This window comes from Pimephales promelas, chromosome 9 (genome assembly GCF_988280905.1).
Source record: "Pimephales promelas chromosome 9, fPimPro1.hap1.1, whole genome shotgun sequence".
NCBI lineage: Eukaryota > Metazoa > Chordata > Actinopteri > Cypriniformes > Leuciscidae > Pimephales > Pimephales promelas.
Window position 1 is genome coordinate 19,679,527 of NC_142777.1, and position 24,146 is coordinate 19,703,672.

The following is a 24,146-nucleotide window of genomic DNA, read 5'->3' on the forward strand; positions in this document are numbered from 1 at the left end:
AGTTGCTTACTGTACTGGTAAAGTCATCTTCTCTTGAGATCTGAAGCCAAAAAATTATCCTTAATTTTGTATTTATTGTAGGGCTGTGCAAAAGTTAATTGCGATTAATCGCATCCAAAATAAAAGTCTGTGTTTATATAGTATATTTGTGTGTGCTGTATATAATTATTTTGTATATATAAATACACACACATGCATGTATATGTTTAAGAAAATGTGTTATTCCTATATAAAATATTTATATTTATATAATATAGATTATGTATTTATATATATATATATATATACAGAATTTAAGCGCAAATAATTCATAAATATATACATGCATGCATAGGTATTTATATATACAAAATAATTATATACAGCACACTCAAATATATTATGTAAAACAGACTTTTATTTTGGATGCGATTAATCGCAATTAACTTTTGGACAGCCCTAATTTATTGTCAACGCAGTGTGGCGGACAGCAGACCATAGCAGGCTGTATAAGCGTGCTCATTGGCTCTCCTGCAGCAACTGCAGCAGCTTATCGGGTGTCTGGTCATCAGTAAAACGTGTGGGGGATCTATCGAGTTCGGATAAAAAGTTATTCTCAAACCGAGACATGGTTACGTCCCCAAGGTGATTGGCACACCTTTTAGAGTACAGGTCATCTCCCTATTGGCTCTACCAGCATCTGATAGCGAGGATGGCGATAACCTTCTGTGCCCCGTCAGGGCGCTGAAAAATTACATCATGCTCTCCACCGCCTTCAGGTTTTGAGCAGTTCTTTGTTTCATTTGGAGGCCATACCAAGGGTCTCGCTGCCTCGAAACAGCCTGTCCAGATGGATAGTGCTATCACAGCAGCATTATGCATCCAAACACCTGCATTGCCCTAGGGCCAAAAAACTCTTCATATACGGTGGCCACTCCAATTCTAGTAGGCGAAAACATTACGTGAAAGAAGCAGTACGTTCGAAACATCAGTATTCATTAAAGAGTAGGCAAGAAGTTCCCAGGTGATCTCCTGCTTTAACCTATATTTTTGAGTGCTTGTCCGATCGATGGGTACTCATGATACTCATCTATCCCAGGAGGCCACGCGAGAGGATACGACATAAAAAAGAAGATTCGTCATACTCAAACATGACGGAAAAGATGGATGAGAGTGTTTTCAAATGTGAGTATTACAAACCAAATCGCTAACTAACTTACTGTACAGTAAACTGTTGAATTGTTGAAGGTGTAAAGACGCTATATGATATGGTAAATTTGTGATTTTGCCGTAAATCACATTTTATTGTATAGCTAACAGAGGAGCTCCAGTAAGGACACATACGTCTCCAACTGTATTTGCATACATTTAAATGAAACGTATAATGCAATTACTAAATATCTATTTAAAATCTGGCAAGAAAATCTTCTGTAAGAATTTGAAATAGAATAGAAAGAATATGAAATAGACATCTGAGTGATGTATGTGTACTATTGTTTAGGAGAATTCACTGTTGTCAATACTGTTTACATTAGTTTACCTTGTGCTGTAAATAATGTAAATAAACAAGTCTATAAAGTAACTAAACATGTTATATATTCTATTTGTCCCTTATTAGGTAAGGTATAGGTAATGTGAATCTTGTCTGAATGTTACAGGGACAGAAGAACACGTGTGTGTTTGTACGGTGGAGAGAGGCTCATGATGCTGAATGCTATCATCATGGCTCTGAGAGAGTATACCACAGAAATGGATAACAAAATCTATTAAATCTTGAGCTGTAGTTTATTTGAATTATTGTGATTTCAAACAGAGAAATTACAACACTTCTTCTGATTCTTGATTTCTGTGCATTTGCTGCAGAGCTTTTTTGGTGGAGCAGGACCTGCAAGGAAAGATGATGGCAGCATTTGTTGGGAAAAAATTTTACTCAAATATAAAGTCATCTTTGTTATTTTTAATACATAAATCAAAGGGCATTGTGCTGTTAAAATGACTGCTTTTGTGTAATGTTTGTGGATTTTTGTAGGATCTGAAATGTCTGCAGACTGGTGTGAGCACTGGGGATGAGGAGCCCAGAGCTGAATCCTGGAAGTGGTGCCATAGATGAGACCCTCCAACTCTCCACCTGGCCTTATGAGTCCCTCCATCACTCCATCTGCCCTTATGAGGCCCTCCATCTCTCCACCTGCCCTTATGAGTCCATCCATCACTCCACCTGCCCTTGCCTCAGATTGTGAAGCGCAGCACAGCAACAAGGTCTGGCACGAAGGTACAGTCACCTCTGGAGAATTCATCAGATTAAAACTTCAGAATGGGAACTGCTGTGTTGAGATGGATAATGAAGGAAATTGGTTTAATCAACAGAATGTCAATATTAAGTTACCTGAACCACATTCGTTATCTAAGTTGATTTGACGAAAGAATGATTTGTGATAAATCATGAAAATATATATTTTTAAGTATAAGGGATAAAACAGTACACAGTCATTGCAAAATGAACCCAACAAGGTCTTTAGGACAGTCTTGAATCAATGAAATACTGATTTCAGATTAAATAATATGTGAGACTTGACTAGACTAGAGATATCTGTCCACTTAATACAATTTACAAGAATGTCCCGCTAATGAGTATGGACCAAGATTTTCTTGTTATTACCTCTAAAAAAATGCTGGGTTGTTTCAACCCAAATTTGGGTCAAATATGGACAAACCCAAATGTTGGATTAAAAATGCAAAATAACAGTTGAAAGTGAAAGTTGAAGTTAGGTTAAAATTTGAAACTGCATTTTCAACCCAACATTTTTGGGTTTGTCCATATACCAAATTTGGGTTTAAACTTAGAGTGGGCTAATGTTATTATGACACTATTAAAAATAATTTCTATAAGGGTGTAAAGTCAAGGAATTCAAATAACACCGACTTGCCAAGGGGTTAATGGGATTTATATTGCAAATGGGATGCAATCTGTATTTTACACAATCCAAAAGATTATTCATATGTGTGATATTTAAATCAATAATGAAGCTATAGTGACTATATTGACCCACCCTGAAATGAACAAAAAAATGAACAGACTACCATCATTATCATATTTATGTTGTATTATTGTTAGGCTAAATTATTTAGCAGGTGAAAATGCACCCGTTGGCTAACTTGTATAGCTAATCAACATTTTTGGTTACAGAACTGGAAAGGGATATAGGCTAGTCTACTTACTGAAAATAATTTACTAGGTATACAAAAAGCATAATTCATATTTTTATGACTGGGTAGTAGGGGGGTCAGACCCGTCCAATCCTTTCAGGCTGAATCTATCTACGTTTACATAACCAGATCGATGCAGTCAGCTCAAACTGATTTCAATGTCAGTGCTTGTCAAATGGTTTCCATTGTTGTCCAATACATTCTGTAACGTTATGCCATCAAGAAGCACGCAACTGAATCGACAGAGCCGAACTCAAGGACGTGTCCTGCCGAAGCGATGCCGGTGTAACCGATCCCAGCTGCCGACCGTTGAGGGAGGGATGAGAGCTATTCCCGTGGGATGATCACGTGTCCGTGGGGAGTAGTTGTGTGTGGAGTCCGTGGAATAGGAGGTGTAGCGTCAAGCGCGTCGTTTATACTTGATTGTACTGTAAGGAAGCTGTCAACATACGGCTGACTGTATTTGCGTGTGTTTATTGCTTTGTTCAAGGCTAAGAAAAATGCATTTGAGGATTGGGAATCTGGCGACTGATTTCCATAAACTTCTGCGCGCATCTCAATCGCAACAAACACACTCAGCCTTCTCAGTGTAATATCAACGCTGCTGTTTACTCTTGCAACAAAATACCCAGACGTAGGCTACGTAGGAAAAGACTGTTACTACAAATAAAGGTAAGCACATGGTTTTGTGCCGTTTTATAAGTTTTACGACAATTAAAAGGTTATACACACCGTTCACTAAACAACAACACTTATTTCAAATCTGAATTTAACACTATCGACTAGTAAAAACATTTCCCCCCGATTTAATGTTATAGTACATTATTTCTATTTGCTCTAGAATTCTGTGTTTTTATAGCTAGCCTACACTATACTAAATGAAAATACAGCAGGTAGCCTATGTGACTTACCGGTGATGAAAGCTTCTGGATAACGTTCAAGAACAAGGATCCGATTTCTGCCTCTGTCTCGTCTTCTTTTGAGAATTTGTTTTCCATTTTTCAGTATGTGTTATGTTTGTATTTCGAAACAAGATAGAAAACACAGAAATGTCAAGATGGAAAGTACAGAATTGTCATTCATCAAGACGAGGTGCTTGGCTTGCATTTATTATGGCTATAACTGTTTGTAAAAGGATAGTTAACCCAAAATGAAAATGATGTCGTCATACTCACCCCAAGTTGTGCCAAACCTGTATGCATTTCTTTATTCTGCTGAACTCAAAATAATATATTTTGAAGAATGTTGGTAACCAAACAGTTGTGCGGCGCCATTGATAGTAGCCTATATTTTCTCTTTCCCATACTATGGTGTCCCACAACTGTTCAAAATATCTTATTTTGATTTCAGCAGTAAATAAATTCATAGAAGTTCAGAACAACTAAATCTACTACAACTAAAAACAAGTATATGGCAAGGAATTAAAGGAATTATTCATTGAATTGAATAGTTCACTCAGAGAGATCCTGTCATAGTTTTTTGTTTTCACCCTAGAGACCTTATGACTTTCTTCTGTGCAGCAAAATAAATAAATAAATAAATACAAATTGGCTGCCCATATTATTGTATTGATAGTGATAGGTTGCTGAATTTATAATGCTTCAAATGGCAAAATTGAGAATAATTATAAAAAGTGGTCCAGATTTCCAAGTCTTCCAACAGGATTACATTTATGTTGTCATTCATCTGATTGTACACTTGTCATTGTGGTGGAGACTGAATGAGTGAAAACGCCCACCATGGTTTCGGACTCCATACGAATGGCTGTCCTGTCCAAAGGTGCACTTTATAAGGGTGTGGGGGGTGATTTTGAATACAGCCATTGAACTGGTATCATGAAAAATTCTGTCTGCCTCTTAAGTTGTTTTCAACCAAAGGACCGCATGGGGGTTAGCTGTTTGTAATGCCTGGTCAAACAAAAACATATAGGCCTGGTTTCACATAAAGGGCTTAGATTAAGCCAGGATTATGCCATAATTCATTTAAGTAGTTTATAAATGTGCCTCAAAAAAAGAAAAGAAAAAAAAAACATAACTGGTCTGCATCTTGAGACAAATCAATAGCAAAGACATATTTTAAAGAGGTCATGAACTGGCTTTTTAAATTTTATTATATTGTTGTCTGAGGTCAACTTATGACGTTCGCTCGGATTTTGTATTCAAAAATATTCAAATGAATTAGGCTATTTTCTACCCTAGTTTTGAGCCTAGCTCAAAAACGCTCAGTTTTTATGGGCGTCTCGCACTGAAGACTTGGAAGTAAACGACCACTGCTGTGAGTGGACAACAGTTTTGCATTATAATGAGTTTCGACTCACCCGTCGGTGCAAATAACTGTTTTGAAACCGTCCAATGTTGTAAAATGGCAACCAGAATGATCCCATACATGTTCGACCCAGAGTCCGTGTGTGCCATTCCTATCGGATCCAATATAGACTGCACAGCACGTCCTTTAATCTTAATCGGTCTGCAAATCCAGTCTTGTTTACAAAACAATCCTCAGTGAAATGAAGCGAACAGACGGACAATGTTTTACCTCATCAGCTGGAACATCATTAAAAATAAAGTTTAACCATTCCTATTGGAATCCAGAGGAAGCTTATATGCGACTGTCTTCCACAACCAGGCACTGCACAATATTTTTTTCTATTGCTCGGTAGCTCGATCCGGTTTGTCATGAGGTAGGCCATTTAGCTATGTGTGTAATGCTCGAATCAGTGGGCGGGGTTAAACCGGCCGTGGTGAATTAGGCGTTGATCTTCTTCTGCGGGGGTGGTGTTATATCCTCTTTGACGTCATAGTTCCCCACTTTGAAAAACGAGTCGTTTGCTGCGCCTGGTGTCACTAAAAGCTTTTATTGGACTAACAAGGACATTTTCAGTTCTGAAACTTACAGGATATTCTTATTATATGAAGACCTCTTAGATGTCAAAAGCTCAAGGAAACTTTGAAGTTAAAACAGCTCAGACATACATTTTAATCTGGGTAAGCCTGGTCGGTGAAATCGGTGGATAATACACTTAAAAACGTATAACTGCACATTTACGTATATAAACTAAGGTACCATGCCAATCAACTAGCGTTATGCTAAGCTACATCAAGTGGTTAGCTTGCAAAAGAGTGGCAGATTTTTTAATTGTTCTTATGTTTTCCACTGTAAATGATGACAGATGTGTTTGCCATTATCTTAAACAAAATTGCCATGCTTTGTCTGTGTATGAATGAGTGAGTGAGTGAATGTCAGGCAGCAAAAATGTAAAGCGCTTTGGTGGCCATTGGGTCTGTGAAAGCGCTATATAAGCGCAGGCCATTTACCATTTACCATTTGTTCCCATGGTAGAAATATCAGAACTATGTGGAGGTGTATCTGCCCTTAGCAATGAGGAAGCATATTTCACGCCCCCATGTTGAAAATGTCTCTTTTTCATTCAAAGCAGTTCATGTGGTGTATTTGTTTGTAGCCAGTTTGTTCCATCTCATACCACATCTGAATATATAATATAGGTTACAAAGCATTGTTGTGCACTGCAGGGTTATTTTGGTGCTATTTTTTCATAAAAGTACTGTCATCCCCAGAGTAACACTGAGCTTATTGTGTATCCTCAGGAGACTGACACTTATGTCACCGGCTGTGCTGTCAGCACTGAAATGACATTTATGTGGTTAGATGCATTTCAGGCATAATGGTTTAAAGTGCAGCTTTTCAGTTGCACCACTTGGAACCAGTCCTTAAAGCTATTTAGGATGAATATAATTAATTTTGTTATGATAATAATAAGAGTTGCTCATATGATATGTTTGTTCTTGAGGAAGTGACACTTTTAGAATAGGAGGTATCATGTTGGCAGTCAAAGATGGAGTTAAAAGGTGCCCAGAAGTGCATTTGAAAAGGGTTTAGTGTTGTTTCAGCATTTCTTCTCTTCATGCTGAGTAGTCTCAACTTCCTGCCAGTATTGTAGGGCATTCTTAAACTGGCAACAAACATCCAATTTAGACCACCCTAGTGTTATGTGACACATGAGAGAATCCATTACCAAGGGCTTCACTATCCAAAAGCCTAATTATGGAAAAATGAACTCTCATGCCATCCTCTAAGACCTTAATTTCCTTCTCTACCACTGGTGTTTTTGCAGCTCCAAAAAGGAAGAAAAGTTTCTTGATATTAAAAAGCACAGAAGGTAATTTTCCATGGCTGACCTGCTGTGCCAAATGTATTTCTTGAGGCTATGTCCTATTCTTATCTCAGGCAAGGCAGCCTGAGAAAGGTTGGTGAAGAGCTGGAGGATATATCTACAGAAAATATTGAGATACTGTATGTCTCAGATATGATTCCATGATGGCAGGATTTAAGTGGAGATTAGGAAGGGGGTCCATTTATGTTGTTAGCTTCTCGTCAGGGGTCTAATATTCAATTAGAGGGTCCTGCTTTCATGCCAGCTCTTATATAAACGAGGCCTAAAGGTTGATTAAAAATGTCTTATAATAAGAATTTCTAGTTTACTGTATCAATGAGGCGAGGTAGCTTGGTGATTTCACAATATGGCATGTTGTGATGAGAATTGGAGTTGCATTTACCATCTATGTGAATGACTCATATCTTTTGGCGTAGCCTTATCTTCCTCTTGATAAACTTTTTAGCACACCCAGCATGCGATCTCACACTGATTTACGGTTCACATTGTGGTTTTCGGTTATACTTAGTGTGCTGATTTAAACTCGCCTTCTGTTTTCACTCTGTATATTGAGCTCTCACTGAATGATGACTCAATGGAGCAGGCCGTCTCATAATGCACGCTTTTTCTAGGAGATCCTTCAAATAATGCAGCACTGTTGAAATGGGTATGACTAATTTTGTTTTGAGCCAGAGTCAAGACGAGGTGAAGTGTGTTTTCATCACAAATGCCCAGTGCTGGCCCAAGATCCATATTGAGTTTTGGGAATTAAGCCCCTCATGGCATATAAACTCATTCTGAATTTCTGATGTGACTTTTATTCCACTTTTTGGTGGATTAAAATCATAATATATGTTATAAAGTGCTATTTAAGATACAGATACTGATAACCGACCATTATTTATGTTTGAAAGCTGATAACCAGTAGGCTATATTGCCTGATAAACCTATAAAGCCTAAATCCAAATTTTATATAACTTTTTTAGAGCCTGATTACAAAAATGAAAGTCGGTAACGTTTTAGATTACAGCCTGTAAAGTACTGCACAATTAATTTTTGGTAATTATAAATGACTTGCATGTATAGACTAGAATGGCATAAATGGCATTCCTGTCTGTGCGACTTTATTCAATTTCCCTTTTCCTTCCGACACACAGGACATCATCATAAATTGTTCAGTCAATATGGTGGCAGTTTATCTCACTTTAAAGGATGTGGTGTAGTGTAAACTGTTATTCAAGACACTTAGAAGACATTGCAAATTGTAATTTTGCTCCTGCTGAAATAATTAACACCTCTATAAGCTCATTAGCCTCAATGCACATTAGTGTCTCTGAGATGGATGTCGAGACATTCGTCAAACCAGAAAGATTTGCATGCCATCATAATGGCAGTCTGCCTCAGCAAACATAAAAGCATCTTATGAATCCCTAATGGTTGCTGTGGGACAAGAATTACAGGACAAGGTCAAGACGGGTCATGAGACAACCCCAACAAATTCCTTCAGGGACTCTGGTCATCTGCATTTGCTTAATTGTTCACTCAAACAACTGCATAGCCAGTGGCATTCAAAAGGTTTTAATTTGTTTGTCTTTCAGTCCATGACGAACACATCTCTCCCTCCACATAAAACAAACAGACAGTGTTTGACTTCACTTCTTTCTTGAATATCATAGTTGGTTTGGCAGTGGTTAGAACCAGACAGATTTAAAAAAAAAAAAAAAAAAAAAAAACATTTTCCATTTTAATAATTGCTGGGAAAGTAATTTACATGCAATGCTGGATAGGACACATTAGACATTTTTAACTATTAGGAGAAAATTGGCATAGTTCAAACTTGTAATCATCTCAATGGGAAAGTTTAAACACAATTCTATTGTTTTAGTTGTTTTGTTTGTTGGGAGCAATAGAATGCCAGTCAGTGGGGTGGGGTTGTATACACTCGGGACCCTGTGTTTGTGTAATAATGACCAAAATAACAGGTCTCTGACAGCAGATGACCCTTAATTATCCATTGGTCAGCCAACACAATTTAATATAGAGCTTTTATGTGTGGATCAGATGCCATTGGGGCCAGACTTTTATTATTGCACTCTATCTCAGTCACTTGTTTTCCTCCTTACAGTATCTTGGGCTTTATCTGGATAGGGTGAATTCAAGAAAATTGGGAAATTTTTCTCATGGGACTTGGTAATAAGCTTTCTTTTTATTAAAACATGTTTTATTTTAGCAACATATATTTAAAATGTAAGATAAGTAAATGTATATTAATGATTAATGATTGCTATGTTAAGTATGTTATTTCTGGAAACTAGGAAACTATACAGATGAGCAAGATTTTTTTTATGTTGTATGCCCACAAAGAATTTATTTGATCAAACTCTAAAAACAGTAATATTGTTTAATAATATTATAATGAATTTGTTTAATATTAAAAAATATATATTTGGCCACTTTTATTTTCAGCATCATTATTCCAATCTTCAGTGTCACATGATCCTTCAGAAATCATTTTAATAAGCTGATTTGCTGCCAAAAAAAACTGTGGTACATTTTGTTCAGGATTTTAAAAAAAGTAGAAGTTAAAAAAGAACAGCATTAATTGAAATACAAATCTTTTGTAACACTATAAATGTCTTTACTGTCACTTTTGATCAATTTAATGCATACTTGCTGGTTAAAACTAGTATTTCTTTGCAAATCAAGACACAAATATATTTCATGTAATTTCATGAAAGCTATGAATTCAAATGCACACTATACATGCAGTGCAAAATATTAATTATGTTTTGATTTTCCCAAACAAGTCAGTATTACAATTTCTACAACCTATGTTAGCTAGCTATAGCAAAGTCCCTTTCAAGTAAAGTCTGTTCACTTGGCTGCCATATTTGCAACGCCTCTGGCCAAGTCCTATCGATTTGAATGGGGGAAACCTGAAATCTCCAAAACTGCTTCCTGAACACACAATTAAATACAATTTCTAATCAGCAACAAAATCGGATAAATGTTGTTTCTTATGCTCAAATAGCATTAAACAAGCGTATTTTCTGGCTAGACCAGCCAGTGTGTATGCAGTCTAAACAAGAGTCTCAGGTTTATTTGGGAACTGGAGCTTCTAACGGCAGCTTTAGTGATGCAATGACTTTACCAATCAACGATTGGCTCTTTTACTTATAAGGCGGGACACATTGCAGTGTTCCACAGAGTAATAGGAGTGAACGGTCTTTCTATATTGATAGTCTTTGGATATAGTATGTTTACTGAAATGTGCAGTAAGCAATTTTTGAGAAACGGTGCTGTGGCAAAATTTGCCATTTATTGTAACTGATATCCAAAATAATCAATATTGAATCGAATTGGAATCGAATCGAATTGCAAGCTTCCGAATCGAAATCGAATCGAATTGTGAAATTTGTGTCAATACCCAGCCCTAGTACTGTATGTTCATTTTTTGTTCTTCCATTGACGCTCGTTCGTCTTTATTTTTCCCGAAGCATTATTTCAAATTGCTTCAATTATGATAAAGAGACATCCACTCTTGTATTGCATGTTTACATTGGGGGTCGAGCAACAAAGGCAGGGATGTTTGGGTTGATTTCAAATGTCAAAAGTGTTCAAAAATGTTTCATAGAATCACTTACTGCACCTTTAAACAAAGATATTTAAACTCTGCATTGATCTTAATGTCATTGATCTTAATTTCTTAAAGTCATTGATCTTAATGTCAAATTCACCCTGTTCCTTGCATTTATCTGTGGGTGTTCCTATTAAAGGGAATTTTGATCTGAAGCGAACTTTAAGCTATGCCAGTTTCTGTCATTTGTCGTATTTTGCTGAGCATTTACAGGTTTCTAAAGTATTGAGATCTAACAAGCGAGGGTTTTTCGCCCTTTTCTCCTCATGCATATTTTATGAGTCCGTTCCACTAAGTACTCTAGCGATTTGCATTTTGCTGTTCTTGGTTCTGCCTGCTGCTTGCCCAAATATTAATTACATGGATAGAGGGTAGTGCAGTTTGTCATAAATGCACTTCATGAGATGTCAGGTCACCACTTTCATTTCGGATATTTGCTTTCGGAAGAAAACATCCATAAGCTAATTGCTGCACCCAGACTGGAGGAGTGCTACAAACTCAGAAAAGTTAAAAGTGCTTGTTCAGAAAAAAAGAAAGATTAATTACTTTGATGCATCATTACAAATCTCCTGCTGTTCATTTGGACCCTCTTTTCCACCCATTGTTGCCCTGAACATTCACAGCAAATGGACTATGTGCCCACTTTTCTGTTCATGGGAATGAGGGAAGGTTGAGGAGCATGCAAATCTTTGTAATTAGTCAATGCCAACGCAGCATTAAATCCTACAGAGTAAGTCATTAGTTCCCTCACTTCCAGTCGCCTAAATTCACATATATTTTTTCTTGACTGGATTGTAATAAAGTCATCTCATTAAATGATTTGCTTAAAGTCACACATGTGCACAGCAGCATAAACTAGCGGCAGTCAGTTTGTCAGTCTCACATTTTCATATGAGCCCTGCAGTTTTGTCTTGTCTGGTTTAATTGCCATCCTGGTTGTTCTGAAGGCCATAGCATGTGGATCACGACACTCTTACGCTTGCCATGAGTAGGCGGGCATCACTCTGCCTTAAGGAGCGAATAAAGACTCACATTGTTGCCACCCAGTCAGCCTTCTGGATTCCAGAGCTTTGGAAAGGAAATCTGTACACAACACTAACAAAAGCAAACTGGCTCTGAAGGAGTCAGCCTGGCATGCTGGAAAGTATTTACCCATCTTAAACGAAACATGATAATCTTGGATCCATCTGCAACATTCCATTCTTGTGTATGGGAAATGGTTTTTCCAAACATGTGCACTGAGACTGTACTATAAAGGCTTGTGTATTTATAACTGAAGAATTTTAGCTGATTTGCATTAGGAAGTCTGATTCACTTTAGTGAATTGGGTTGTTCTGTTGGTCCTCAGAGAGCCAGTGTAACAGAATTGCATGAAGACTTTGTATAAAGCAAATAAATAAAACATGTTTCACTGAATATGTGTAAAAACAATGAAACGTAGTCAATAGCTACATGTAATGTTGCTATGTCAATTTCCTGTCAAGTTATTTAGAAAATCTTTGTGAATCATTACAAATGAATCATTAAAGATAAAGAGTGATTCGCAAACCGGACATTACGTCAACACTTTTATCTTTTACTATTGTAAGAGATGCAGTTGAGGAAGATACGTCCAAATTGATCTCATCGTTTACTCGCCCTGATGTTGTTCCAAAAAATGTATGACTTGTTCTTCCGTGGACCTGGCAGAATATCTCATCTTCATCTCTTTTTTTTTTTCCATATGATGAAAGTATGTGATGACTAAGTCTGTCATTCTGCCTAACATCCCCCTTTGTGTTCAAATGGCTTTGAAATAGCATGAAACCCATTTCAGAACGATTAAAAAATCCAGTGTGTGGTGATAATAAATGTAATAATACATTTCTTTAAATATAGGACTATGTGAACACAATGGTTTGTTGTTTCAGTTCAGTTTGTCTTCCCACGGATTCAATGCTGGTGAATCTTTGAAAAGCCCACAAGCTGCAATTAACAGGGAGAGGCTGAGCACACAGAGACTCTCTCTTCTAATTGTCAGGCATATTGTTCTTAAATGAGCAGCCTGAGATCTGCTCTTCATCAGTAAGACTTTGTTTAGGTAGACAAGAAAATCAATGATGGCAGCGTGTCACTTCCTCCTGCTATAATGAATTCAGAAAGCAGTAATGACAGCTTTAGTTTCTCTCTCCGGGTCATCAGCCGCAGCTGGTGGGCACAGCCTCTGCCATCTGACATACAACATTGTCTTCGTTTCTCATCCATTATAACCTTGCGTTTTCAGTGGATTTTAGAGCTAGTGTTTCATCTCATTGCCCTTTTGTCGTCTTTTAGTGGTTTTTATCAGGTCTGTGTGAGGCTAAATTGCCTTTCGTGGAATTCGAAATGACATTTTAATGCATTTTCTTTGCACAACACTTTTTATCTTTCATCTTCCCTCTGTGTAAAGAGGTTTTTGTGTTTTTAAAGTGCACTTTTTGAACTATAAATAATCTTCTGGTTTTGGAGCAATACAATAAGACGTGAGAACTGAGTTTGAATATTAGGCAGTTTTATATGTGTAATATACGTTCACGGTAGAATCATATGCCTAGCTTTAGCTTTTTTAAAATGTTTGACATCAAATAAGAGATTTGTAATGTATTTCAAGAAAAAATGCAAACTAAGCTACAGGTTTAATGCAATAGAACCTGTGGCTTCTTCATTTGAATTAAATACATGTGTACATCAATTAATAACTGCATCATGCATCAATATTAGTAGTTGAATCATGCTTATCAGATTATGTAACTTGAACTTGGTAATTCAATATTTTAAGTGTTTGCATGATTACAGGCACTCTATCCCATCACCTGACAGTTTGTTACATCAGACATGTGGAAGAACACATGGGAGTCTTAAGGAACACACAGAGTGTTTGCCAGAGGGCCGGCGGAGAGTCTCAACAAGGAGCCGAACTGTGTACGGCTGGCTGAGGTAAAGGGATAGCCTAGTGACAGGTGGCTGGCCCTCAGTTGAACCACACAACAGTGGCACCCCCCTCCACCTCGCCTCCCTCTGATCCTCAGAGCTCAATTTCCACTTCCACCCCGCTGGCCAAACTTCAACCTGTGCCAGAGTCAATCTCACGGGACTTGGCTATCGAATTTCTACCGTGATACGTAATAGCACCTGAGGCACTTTCTGTGAGAGCACTGTTGCCGAGAAAACCGATAATGACCCGAGTGCCAGTTTTTCTTCCAAAGTATGTTTTTTATTTGGTGGTAAATGGTCTTCCACAGCAATTCTATGCTATTTGAATAGAGCACGTCTCGGGAAAGACAGTATTTAGCATTTATGAGTGATTAAAGGATATAAAGGATATCTGTGTTTTTGCGGGCAATATTTACTTACTAAAACAGCTTTAGGATAGTTTAATTTTGTTTGTACAGACTAATTCAGATGATGTATTTAGTCTGAATGTTGAAAATCATCCCCATTGAGCAAATGCCATTAGTGAGAGAGAGAGACAGAGAGAGGAGAACACATTTTCTCAGTCAAGGTTTCAATTCAATTCACTTCAAATCAACTTTATTCGCCATGTATACAAATACTAGGAATTTGATTTGGTCTTCTCAATCTCCATGCAGGCAACACACAGTAAAACAGAAAGACAAGAACAAAACCAGAATGCAAGGACAAACAGACATTATGAGCAATAAGTTAATATGAACATAAATACTGTAGTGTTGTGTTAAATAAAAAACAGAGTGCAATGTATACCAGGTTTAAGAGTCCAGAATTTAGGAGGGCTATTGCTTGGGGGGTGGGGGGGGGACGTTTTGCTCTTGAATCTGTGTGTTTAGATACATTTAAGAGACCGAGACGCACAAAATTCAACCCTAAAATACTCATATAACCATTGCAATAACTCCAAAGCTATTCAGTTAAGGTAAAAAATTGCATAGAACTGCTTTAATTTAGCATCATTACGTCATTTATGTTTTCATTATGTCAACATAGTGTTGATAGTAAAACGTTCACAGTATCTTAGTGAAAATTATTTTAGAAACAGTAATGTTTCCTTCCTCTCATTTGTAATCGTTTTGAAAGTAGATTTTTCACTGATAAGCATATGCATCGATATTCCCTTACAGCTGCCGCACTTTTTAATCACGTTACTGTTTAATTAAACAATTTCTTGAAACAATGCAGATACAATGGATTTACAAGAAGCACAGTGTGAAATTACAGTATTTGAAATATTCTGGAAAGCTTGTTTGCAACAGTAAACAAGGGGGCGGAGCAAAGGTTTAATTGTTCAATTGAACACTTGCTCCAAAGGAACTGTTCCTTTGTTATAATACTATACTATAAATAATTTAAGGTGAAAAGGTGTTTATCAATTGACAAGTAGCTGCTCTAGATTTGAACAAGTATGAACTTAAAGGGATAGTTCACCCAGAAATTTTGTCATCATTTACTCACCCTCATGTTGTTCCAAACTTCTGCTGAACACAAAATGATATATTTTAAAGAAGGTTGGTAACTAGACAGCTGACGGTAGCCATTGACTTCCACAGTATCATCTTTTCTACAATGGAAGTCAATGGCTACAATCAAGTGTCTGCTTACCAACATTCTTTAAAATGTCTTATTTTGTGTTCAACAGAAGAAAGAAGCTCATCCAGGTTTAGAAAAACATGAGGTCGGTGAGTAAACAATGACAAATCTTCCATTTTTGGGTGAACTATTCCTTTAAATGCCCCCATGCATTGTGATTCATTCAGATGCACTAGATGGCAGTGTGGATGCACACTCCAGCACCAACACTTGCACAAACCAGCGTAAACAAGATATATGTGGCCTGTATTTTGTATTAAAGAAATCTCTATCCTGACTATAAACTAAATTCATGGATCAGGGCAAGAAATAAATTGGTATCTCGAAACATGTTTTTTTTCATCATGACATGAACCCCTTTATACAGTTATTTATGTTTCTCCAATTTAATTGGCCAAACAGCATTCCAAAGGAGTTGATATGCAGTCCAACAACACGTATTCTCACAAAACTCAGCTATACCAATGTAATGTGTGATTTATTCTCTTACAGAAAGTGTTTGAGGTGCGTTTGTATTTCCCTGGCAGCTCTTGGCAGCTTTATCATTGAGTTCTGGTGAGATACTTTTGATCCTCATAAGCAGATTTTGCCCGAGACAAACTGCCTCTGAAACAGGCTTTTGATACATTAAAGCTCATCTTTATTGAAGGGATTAGTGTGCACAGGACAGAATGCACTTACCCTCTCCTCTTTGCTCGATCCAATTAATAAGATCAAGAGGAAACACTCATGTGAAGCATATTTATTTAGACCATGCTTAATGTCTTCACTCAGACTAACCGTTTTGTTTTGGATGACTTTATTTTTTGATTTTTTTGACAGCTTTTATTCAACTGAAATTGGAATGTCAGACAACAAATTGTCTAATTTATTATCAAATAATTGTCTCCAAAATTTGCATGATGCTAAAACTTAACAATGGAGTTTTCATGCCTTAGCGTGACTCTTTAACTTGTTGACATTTTTTTTTTACACATCTAATCCTGACAGCTACACTCTTTAATGACATGTAAGCCATAGGTAATTTATTTTCAATTCAAAATTGCCATTTACTTCCAGGGTCGGTGTCTCCTCAGCTTTCAAAGCGGCCCTTGAATACAGAGTATATTAGCTTTACACAGGTTGAATTTCCAGTTGTTGTGGATGCTTAAATAAATGATAAAATCTGTGTAAAATCTTATATTTGGGTAATTAAATGATATTTAATTATTAAATTATGTGTCTTGATTTGTGATTAATAGAGCATATGCATTTGTAATTTGGGTCTGTTGTTTGAGGATACATTGTAGAAATGAGGAGGTTAAGCGTTATAAAAGAGAGGCTGTTTTTGTGGAATGTTCTGGATTACGTTAAAGAATGACAGTATAGACACTTAAGCCATTAATGAGAAGACTGGATTGCACAGAACATTGGATTTTTTTTTTCTGTTATTTGGTTCACTGCAGCCGGAGAGATTCAGACTTTCACAGAATTGCATTTTCCAAAGCAATTGCATGTGAATTGAATTTACTGTTCTCCATTTTCACTGACCTTTCTCTCCTCGTGGAGCCATAAAGGTGGCGTATAAGGGAAAAGAGGTGTTTTTAGTTTTATTTAGTGCATGGCGCAATGAAGGCCTGGGCAGAAAGAGGGTGAAATGGCTACTCTCTCACACTGGGAACCTTTCATTTTGTTCAGGCTGTCCTTTGCTTGTTCACAAGCTCCAACAAAGATAGCCTATTCTCTATATGACTCATTTAATGGGGTGGGAAACACCCTGCATTTTCGCAGCATGGTCTGACTTCATACTGCACAAAGAAGATATTATTTTGCTCTCTTTTGACGGCCCCCCAAAATGGAGCAGAGCTAGCTGATAGATGTTCGCCCCCGAGCTTTTGTCTTCTGTGTGGTGACAGAACATGAGCCGAATGCCATCGGGAGACTCGCATCTCCGTTTACTTCTGTATTGTGTCGTTCACCTGAGAGACAGACCATAGACATTGAAGCAGACGGGAATCCATCTGAAGCCTCATAACACGGATATTTGAGCAGGTGGTCTGTGTTTAATCATAGGGAACCACAAAACACACATCATCAGCCATAGAGCCGAGGTCTTCAAAGAATTACGTAATATGAATCTATTTATGGCGTATTGTGTGGGAACACACTGATATTGCTTTGACAGGCATTGTTAATGTATATGGCTCCCAAAATTGTTGTATACTTCTATTGTAGCTTTGGGAAGACAGAAGGCGGAGTACCTTTTCAAATGGTGGGATTGTTGTCATGCTGTGAACATCCATACTAAACTCAAAAGAGAGAGGTTTCTGAAGGCACTGGACTGATGCCATCCACATTTCATCTCTCTACAACTGCTACTGTCTGTAAATCCTTCTGATTTGCACATACTGTTATCGTTTTTTTAGTTATTTTTGATTGTTATATGTGTTTGTTGCTTTGGCCTTGTTTGTAGCTATAATGTGGCAGTGATAAATATAGATTAGTAAATATGTAGTGTATAATTTGTGTCACCAAATGGAAATAATGACTGTTTTTGAAACTTCCCCTGCCTGCCATTGGTCAGACTCTCGCCCACAAACTCATGCCATCCAATGCACCAGTGGCCACCCACTTTTATAGGAACAGTATAGGCTTTGTTAGCTTAGCAAGCTAATCATTTAGCTTGTTTACTGAAGACACAAACAGTATTTTGGGTCAGTTTTATTTTATCCTTATTATTCAGCTTTCCATTGCATCTTTAAGTTTAAAGGATTAGTTCACTTTCAAATAAAAAAAAAAAAAAAATCCTGATAATTTACGGCCCCATGTCATCCAAGATGTCTGTCTTTCTTTCTTCAGTCGAAAAGAAATTAAGGTTTTTAGGAAAACATTCCAGGATTTTTCTCTATACAATGAACTTCAATGGCAACCAGCGGTTTAAAGGTCCAAATATCAGTTACAAATATTTCAGATTATGTGCTGCCAAAAAAAACTTCTGATGGCAAATTTTCCACTAAGATGAAATTTAGTCGAATATGCTTGAGTCGTGAGAGGCCGATTCAGATCTAAGATGTAATGTGGACCATAGTCTGCACAGGATGTGAGTTGTTTCAATCTTCATATTCACTTAATTGTGATATTGTGATGAAAGAAAAATAGTTTAAAAAAAAAATAGTGAATTTAAAATGTTGTATTAGGTCCTATATGATAGTAACACAGAAATGACCCGATCCAGGTAAAATACATTTGCAGGATATTACATTTTCTCAGGGAAATTGCAAGACTCACTGTAGCTTGTCGATGTTACTCTAGCACACTCAAAGAAATAGGACAGAGAAAAAATAGGTGCTCCACAATTCCTCCCTATTTATAAGACGAAATGACACTGCATCTCTATTTTAAATCCATTATTGGATCCGCTTTGGCTGCTGTGAATTTGCACAGGGGGTCTGATTTATTCTAGTGTATTGTCCTTTTCAGGAGTTTATTCTAATCTAGCCTAAGGTACTCATCTTCTGTACATGAACTTGTTCTATTAGAGACCTAGCAAAACTAGACATAACACACTGTCAATGAGGAAGAGATGCTGCAGTGTTATTGCTCATTAGAAGCATGGTTAGTGGTCTTGACACTAATAAAGACTAATCCAGGTTAAACAAGTGTTCTAAACGTGTATTTATACACACATATTTATGCACATTAAGTAAAGTCAGTTAAGTCAGTGAATACTAATTGGTGAGTCAGCCAACTTCTGGCCGTATGATATAATCACATTTTATAGGTAAAGAAAAATATTATATTTATGTTAATAGCTTGTTACTGATTAATATTAAAGTCACTATGACATTAAAATGGAAAATTCTTGTTTTTAATGGAATATTGCAGTATTTATCTGATTTAACTGATTTATGCACATCTTTTTTTTTATTCCTGTGCCCTCACATTCTTTATTCTAAATAGCGTCCGCTTCTTCTTGCAGTGACATATATTCTCTTCCCTTATGAGGGTTACTAAGTTGTTACTATCCTATGATATGTTTGTCTTTTGAGGTGTGTGTGTGTGTGTGTGTGTTGGCATGTATTCAGTAGTGTTCTGAATAATAATAATTAATATTCAGTGACTTTGATTTATTTAATGCTGCAGCCCACCTGGGAGGTATAGTTAAAGGTGATAAGTGTGTACAGTATTTACCTGCTGTCAGTGGATAGTCTTGATGAGGAGGTCTATACTAACATTTTATTTGTATTAATGAATTAGTTAATAGACATATCAAAGGCATCTGTGATCCCCCCGGAGTGCATTCTGATCATGAAATATTCACCTCCTGAATAATTTAGCTCTCGCTGTCAATGTTTGTGTCAACAGAAGACCTCCTACAGACAGTGCATAACTGGCAGAGCAGGGTTGAGGCACTTCTTGTACTATATGTGATGAGGAACATAGGCGAATGTCCCTTGTTCATCAAGTTTGGAATGGGTTTGCTTTGCATTTGCTTTCTTTCTGAAGTCTGTTTATGGAGACAAAACTAACAACAATCTTTTTAGCATATCAAACACAGCAGAGCCATTTCTCAACAAATAATAAACACATGAATAATGTACATGTACGATTTTACAGTGTAACACATTTCTAGTTGGGCGTTGCTTTTGTCTTCAGCAGCTACAGCCATGACTAATCGCTCTACAGTCAATACAAAGTACATCTGCAGTCCTGCAGTTCTTTCATTGATTATTTCTTTCTTATTCAGACTGCTGTAAATGTCTAAAAATGAAACGACCAACAATATATGTGGAATCTGAATATACATTTATGATTCCTGAATGTAAAGGAAATCATTTTGAATGGATAAATGTAAATCTGAATATATACGGTTATAGCTTTGAATACATGCCCTATAAAACTATGTTCAGATTTACGAAATCATTCTAATATAATTTTAAGAAACATTTCTTATTATTAATAATGTTAAACAGTTGTGCTGCTTAATATTTTTGTGGAAACTGATTTTCTTTTATTCAAGATTCTTTGATGAATAGAAAGTTCAAAAAAACAGCATTTATTATAAATATAACTTGTTTTGTAATATGTATTATTTCATAAATGTCTTTACTGTCTTTTTTGATTAATTTAAAGAGCCCCTATCATAGCATTTGAAATGTTCCCAAAAACAGTTTAATCAAAAACAGTTTAACGTGCATGCAAGGATAAAAACACTTTATTTGTCTTATAATATGCATTTATTTTTAACTGATTTGCTCAACGACTCCCAAATGATTCATTCGACGATTCATTTTCCCCAAACACCTCCTCTGAGTGACGTGAATTGGTCAAATGACCCAGTCAGTTGTTATTGGTAAACCGTGGATAGAGATTGTCAGAAACGGTACACCCATAACCAGGATTATAGCTTGTCAAGTGTTGAAAATTGTATAGTGTTTGAACAAATGTGTCAGAAAAAATGCACTTTCCACACGGTCCCTTACTCGAGTGTCCGTCAAGAGCGAGCTTTCTCAGGCGAAACTCACATTGCGGCGGCTTTTGAGGGGCAGTGCTTATTATATATAGCAAAGTCATATTTGGCTAAGTCGTTTAGGAGGTAATTGCCATTTTTCAATGAATGTCTGGTGAATATCAAAAACAAAACTAACTTTACCTCGCTTAGAAGCTGTGCGGAGTGTACACAACACACACAACATAACTATATTGTGCATGCTATACAGAAAACATAACAGCAAACATTATTAATATTACTCAGAGATTGTGATTCGGAGGAGGACGAACCTGATCCATATACACTGGATACTGAGCCGTCCTTCAGGAACAACCGGCTTGCGAATCCACATTTGAATTCATTTATGTTTTTGAATGATTCGTCATTAAAATGAATGATGAGAAGAACACAAGGTTCGGGCTAAACTGTTGTGGTATCGTTGCAAATATGAACTCTGACCACTGATTCTTCACATGCTCGTCCTTGGATAATGAAAACAAGTAGTTGAACTGTCTTTGCAATGTAGAAAACGTTGTGAAAATGAAGTTTTTGAATGTGTTCTAGATTTCAAGTTTACACTTTCTGTGCGCGCAGTTGTTGGGAGCGGCCAATGAGCTAATGTTTTGTATCTATTTAACGACGTAACAGCTAATGACTCGTTTCAAAAACAATTCATTTCATGGACTCAGAGTCGACTCTCACTTTTGAAAGACAATGATTTTATATATGGTGCACTTTCAGATATAAATCTTTGCAGGATGTTTTCATTCCCTTAGAGCTATATTCCACACCACATGAACAGTCATTTTCAAAAATCCATGACAGGTGCTCTTTAATGTGTCTTTGCTAATGTGTTTTTTTTTAAATCTTACTTACTCCAAACTTTTGAATGGCAGTGTATCATTTCCACACACAAATAATAAGCAGCTAAAACTGTTTTCAACATCAATAATAGTAAGAAATTATCTTAGACACTGAAGACTAAAGTAATGGCTGTTGAATATTCTCTCTCTCTCTCTCTCTCTCTCTCTCTCTCTCTATATATATATATATATATATATATATACTGCTCAAAAAAATAAAGGGAACACTAAAATAACATATCATAGATCTGAATGAATGAAATAATCTTATTAAATACTTTTTTCTTGTTTTTACTTTTGAAGTGTTAAATGTTCTCTTTATTTTTTTGAGCAGTATATATATATATATATATATATATATATAAAACAAATGAGTTCAAAGCTATTTATGTAAAGTTCACTTTGAAAAGCAATGCCTGAGTTGCTAGTTCAGTTCAAAATGCGTGCTCATCTCCTCCAAGTGCCCCAAGGTTTTCTGAACGGGAACCGTGTCATCTCTTGAGTGTTTTAGCGCCGACTGAGGTACACATAATTAAAAGTGCACTGGACCCAGAATGGAGCTCTCTGAACCTTATTAAGGTGTAATACTCGGAGGTGTTAATGCTGTCATAGCCCAGCATCACAAAGTTCAATTAGCTTGCTCTTCACACACAATTACCCAGATGTAGTGACCATCTTGACAGGACATGTCAACCTTAATAAGAAGCTGGGCACCTTAGAACTATTGAGAAAGCCTGAAATGTGCTCAAAGTTTAACGTCCTTATGGACCAAAGTTTGTTTTCAAAGGGACACCAGGCAGGAATCCCGTTTTTGTCAAACAGCGACCCCGCTGGGTAAATTCCACTCACGCAGAACATGAAGTGTTACATAGTATACAATAGTACATTTTGTTTAATTTGTTGTTTAATGAGATCTAATATATGTTGTTAGTGGTGAGAATGTTTACGTGATTAAATACATAGATCCGACAGTTATCCCCATTAACTTTAATGGTCCAGTGGCAGAACTTTTGCCAAGTGTGTCAGGTGGTTCTGGGTTCTAATCTGTACTAGTTGTATAGTTTATTTTCCTCGAAAGCCGATTGTTTATTAGTCATTGTATATCAAGCAGGGACATGTTTTTTGTGCATTAGGTTTTGAGATTTCACCGTAACAAATTTAAGCACCTTTCACACAGAGATTCCGGAAAGTACACGGATAATGTGACCCGGCATTTGTCCCGGGATTGTTTGATTTCGATTCATTCACACTCCCAGTGATTTGCCGGGATCTGTGAGTGCGTTCACACACAACCCGTAAATATTCCGGAAAGACACATGACGTCAGGATGAGACGTGTAACGTACACGTCGAAAACATGTACATGCGGTATGTTCCACAAAGCTGGTAAACGATCTAGAATAAGAAAATAAGAAAAAGTTGAATCCCTTTGCTACTAATAATTTACTAACTTTCTTCATCAAGGTTTCTTGAAACATCTGCAGGAAACTACTATCAGTATTCAACACACTGCTGTGGTCAGTGAGGTCATAGAAGTAAAAGTTCCCACAGTTTGATAGAAACACACGGCGTGTTGAGTGGAGACCGGCAGATAATGTGTGGTGAGATAATTCCGGAGTTCTGATTAACACTCTCCACTCTGTCCCCTCGGACCTGCCATTTCCCCACACTTTCTCTTTCTCTGAACTGAAGGGAAAAAAAAATGACCTTAGCAATATGCATTATTACTGTTTCAAGCTTTTACAGTTTTTTGGGGGGTAACAATTTCAGTTTTAGCCTACTTCTCAGTTTTATTTACATAGCAGTTCTTTTTTTTTTTTTACGTTATATTAAATATACTTTAACACATTTCTGATTCATAGCTTTGAATCTGCATTTTTATTGATCATAATTAATGATTTTCAAAAAAAAATTAGAAAACATGGGTTAAGTTGAGCACTGATATTACATGACAACAACATACTAGCAAGTAATTATGACATTATGACACATGATTATAATTATGACAGCAAGTAATTATGACAATTTTAGAAAACAGTAATTAACAGTGGTTTCTACAATTTTCACAAAAATGATAGAAAACAAGGGCTTGAATTGAGCACTGATATTACATGACAACAACATACTAGCAAGTAATTATGACACCAGAGTAATTATGACTACTGTACATATTGTGATTAACATCTGAATTTGATTCATACATCCCAATTTCATACTAAATAGAATGTGCCTTTTTAAC

General features: G+C 36.6%; 1 protein-coding gene across 2 annotated transcripts in view; it reads left to right on the plus strand.

Annotated features, from left to right (window-relative positions):
• The first annotated feature begins 3,416 nt into the window (after positions 1–3,416).
• mid2 (midline 2) overlaps positions 3,417–24,146 on the plus strand; it is a 160,154-nt gene continuing 139,424 nt past the window's right edge. For both annotated transcript variants that reach the window (XM_039648682.2, XM_039648684.2), the window contains exon 1: positions 3,417–3,858. The gene's annotated coding sequence lies outside the window, so the exon portion shown is untranslated. The remainder of the gene's footprint in view (positions 3,859–24,146) is intronic.